This window comes from Octodon degus, unplaced genomic scaffold, assembly GCF_000260255.1.
Source record: "Octodon degus isolate 3935 unplaced genomic scaffold, OctDeg1.0 scaffold00041, whole genome shotgun sequence".
In the NCBI taxonomy this organism is placed as follows: domain Eukaryota; kingdom Metazoa; phylum Chordata; class Mammalia; order Rodentia; family Octodontidae; genus Octodon; species Octodon degus.
Window position 1 is genome coordinate 13,138,131 of NW_004524617.1, and position 4,298 is coordinate 13,142,428.

The following is a 4,298-nucleotide window of genomic DNA, read 5'->3' on the forward strand; positions in this document are numbered from 1 at the left end:
CTCTGAAGAAAATGTTAGCAAATTTCACAACTGGTTCTACACAGCACCATTCAATCAGTCCTGCCAGTAGGCACAGGGTTGGAGTGTCCCAAAGGTAATGGTCTAGAGCATCTTTCCTTGTGGCCTCTGGGGGTCACATGCATCTTTATATGTAAAGGGGGGGGGGAACAGCATGTCAGGAGCCTGCTTGCTCCATGTGCCTGAGGCCCTGGCTCCAGGAACTCCTTCCTTGTTTGCTTTTAGCAGCACTGGCCAGTGGAAAATTCTGTGAGAACAGAAATGTTCTGTAGTCTGCACTACTCTGTGCTCTCCAATATGTGAGCCACTAGCCTAGCGGCACAAAGAACTTGACAATATGACTACTGCAAGTGAAGGACCACATTGTAAACTTAATTTAAACTAACTTAAATTTGAATAGGCACATGTGGGTCACATGCTCCTTGGTGTTCTTTTTTTAAAGACAATCTTTGGAGGGATAATGGCTGAGAAAAGCAATATATCTAATGACAAAAAGACAAATTTGTAGAATCGTTCATATAGTCATCCTTATTTTCTGCAACATAATTCACCCTCCATGGGCAAGCTTTGATGGGAAATGGAAGGCAGTGTAGGTAGTTTAAGGGAGTCAAGAGTAATTCTGGGCTCAGAGCACAGTCTTATGTACTATGGACTAGGAAGGAACACTATCTGTGGTCATGCCATTGACTGTAAAACAGGACCTTGCCTCCTTAATTGCTCAGTCGCCTAAATACCTCAATGGCTGATCACAATATTAAAGTCATCATGGAAACTGAGAAAATGCAACTGATATTCTTAGGACTATACTTATGCTTTCGCTTTGCTTCAAAAGCAAAACAAAAAAGTATGGCAACTAGAATATTGCTAGTTCTCTGGGAAACTTAATAATAGTTTTCCAACAACCCTGTAATTTCAGGATGTGATCAAATAGAGGTGCCTTTATGCCTCCAGCCCCGCTCACCCTCGCTCGCTGCTGTAACTATCTCCTCTTTTGGTATTGACAAGAAGCCGGTTCTTGAATCCTCCAAATTCATTGTTGATAGAATAAAGAAGGTATTTTTTCACAGTTATATACTAAGTAGATGTCTGATGTCACTTTTAAGCAGAGGAAGGGATTCTGAAATTGTCAACTTCTTTTCCAGGAATAGCAAAGAAATGCAAACCTGTTATTTTTATGAAGTAAATAATGTTCTAGGAAGCAGGTCAGTTCCAAAAAACACAGGCCCTCCTGTTTCCAAGAATTTTTGGATCAAAGAGTAATAATTTCTGGGTTTTCTTTCATTCTTCTTTCTTTCTTTCTTTCTTTCTTTCTTTCTTTCTTTCTTTCTTTCTTTCTTCTTTCTTCTTTCTTTCTTTCTTTCTTTCTTTCTTTCTTTCTTTCTTTCTTTCTGTCTGTCTGTCTGTCTTTTTGAGATGGGGTCTCATCATATAGTTCAGGCTGGCTTTGAGCTCACTTTGTAGCCCAGGCTAGTCTCTAACTCACAAGGATCGTCCTTCCTCAGCCTCCCAAGAGCTGGGATTGCAGGAGTACACCACCACACCCAGCTGGGTTTTCTTTAAAAAGGTTTCAACATAACTAACAGCCGGCAGATTTTTAAATGAATCTTAATAACATCGTGTCTAGACCATGACCTTTGATATTTTCCTAATTTTTATCTATTATCTAAAATACATAAATGTTTAGCTTTCGTGATTTTCCTTCTCTCTTCAGAAGCAGAACACTCATCTCTTGTGCATATTAAGACTTCCTCACAGGGTGGAGTTGTGGGGTCTCGGCAGATCTCGCTCCCTGGAAACTCATTAGAAATGCAACTTCGCAAGCCCAGACCCTGTAGCTCAGAAACTCAGTACAGCTCAGCAATGTGTGTTTTAATAAGTCTGCAGTGATTCCAAAGCACAAAGGGATGAGAGCATTTCCTGCTGCTGAGCCTATTTGATGACTCAGATTTGTTCTGAGATGCTGAACAGCTACCACAACCCTGTTTATCAAGTCCTGGACAAGCCCATGGGATTTGAGTTTTTTGTCAGTTGGCCTTATTCTTCAAAAGATATTTTTAAAAGTAAACAACATTCACAGCATGTACTCTACAGATCTAAGTCTGTGTCTTGTATGAGGAATCATTTGGAGGAGGGTGGCAATTGGTTATGTGAATGGGATGCCAGGTGGATTTGAAAATGCTTCCTTCCCCCCTCCTCCCTTAGGTAAGTAGAGAAATATGTCTGTGTATATGTGTTTTAAAATCAGGTTGGTTGAGTCGGCCAGATAGCTCAGTGGACTAAAGCACCTGCTTAGGCAGATGCAGGGACCCGGGTTTCATTCCCGTAGTGTGTGGGGCGGGCCTGCCCCCAGGCACGCTGAGACAGCAATTGAAACTGGGCATGGTGGCGCAGGCCTGTAATTCCAGCACTTGGGAGGCTGAAAACAGGAGGATCACTACGAGTCCAATCTAGTAGTGAGATCCTGAATACCATGTAGACCCTTCCCTAAAATACAGAAAAAAAAATTTTAAAAAGTTCGTGTTAATTTAACCTCTCAGTGCATTTATACTATGGTTGGATCTAAGGGTACCACTTCAAGCATGGTGGCTACAGAAGTGTAATTTAACCTATATGCTCTCCCTCTCCAATTCCTCCTACACATTCCTGCCAGATAAACTGTGCTAAACCCAGTTGCCATCATAGTCAGGATTTTATTAGGTAACAAGGACAATAGCCCCGAAGTGGAGTGGAGAAGACCAAAATGGCATCTGCTGAGTCATAACCCTCCAAGGTTCTTACAAAAAAAAATGTGTTAGGTGCTTTCTGCTCTCTGGGACCTCCCCAGAGCATGATCAGACAGGCCACTGGCTCAAGGGCACATGGACACTGCATGGACACTGAATGGACACTGCATAGACTGGAAAAAAATGCTTAAGTCTCCTATAGGATAAAGATTTTGTTGCTTACACAATGGCCTGAGCTCCCTTCTAAATCCCTTAAAACCCGCTGGACAGAGAGCCTTCATAGCTGTCCTACTCAGAGGCCCCTCCTGGCTAGCATACTTTACTTCCTTGCCTATATATCTTTCACTTTCTTCCCTTTATATCTTTTAAATAACTTTATTTGCACCCTGCCTCATCTGTCCATGGCTTGCTCCATTCTCTGGCCCAGTGGGACATGACCCCATGTTCTGCTAACGGCATTCCTCACCTTCCCTGATGGCTCTCTGTCTTAGTTACTCTTCTCTCGTTGCTGGGACAAATACCCGACACACAAAATGAAGGAAGGAAAGGTTTATTTAGCTCACAGTTACTGGAGGTTTCAGTCCATACTCAGCTGGGTCCAATGCAGAGCAGCACATAGCAGAGGGCAACCTTTCATGGCAGCGGCAAAGAGCAAGAGCGCAAGGGAGGGGTAGCAGCAGCTCAAGCAGCTAGCTTCTCTTCCCACCTTACATTGTAATGCAAATTACCTGTCCCAGGGCAGGGGAAGTACTCACACCTATGGGTACTTCCCAGTACTTACCCACTTATGGGTAATCCCAGCAGTACTAAAACCCATAATCCCAGCCTTGGATCACACGTAATCCCAGTGGATCATGAGTTAGCACCAACTCTAGAAGTCCTCACCCCATGACTGCATGAGGCTTTGGGGGAACAACTAGACACAAACCATAACAGTCTCCAATATCTACCAAATTAAGTTCATGAATTTTAACTGGTATCCAAGATTGAAACTATAGATACTAAGTTGAGCCATATGAAATTGTCATTTTAATGGGGCAAAATGGCCAAATATTAGCAATTTCATACAGTATAATCTAATATTATCTACCCTATATTTAATTATTAAACTCCTCTATAGCCTTTTTCTTTGCCATAATATAAGATTTAAGCTTCTTAGAATTTTTTTCTCAGATGTCTTTTTTTATTTATTTTTTATTGAGAAACAAATATCAATGAGACACTTTCAAAACCGATTAACAGAGCCTAGCCACCAGTAACTGTCACGGTCATTATGCATGTCCACAACACACTAGAACTTTGTGCAATATCTTAACCTCAAACTGTTAGAAGTGCTGTTCATTTACTTGCCATTCTAGGGTTTATCTTATGTTTTACTCTTAGTACTTCTTTGCTATCATGAAAAGTTTTTCTTAGTCCAATTGTTTTGAAACATTTAATTTTTAATTAATTAATATTTAATTTTCTGAATATTACTTAACCTTAATTTTTGTTCTAAGATTTATACTGTATCTTTGACTTACAATTTATTTAAAAGACATTGTATGATATCTTCTC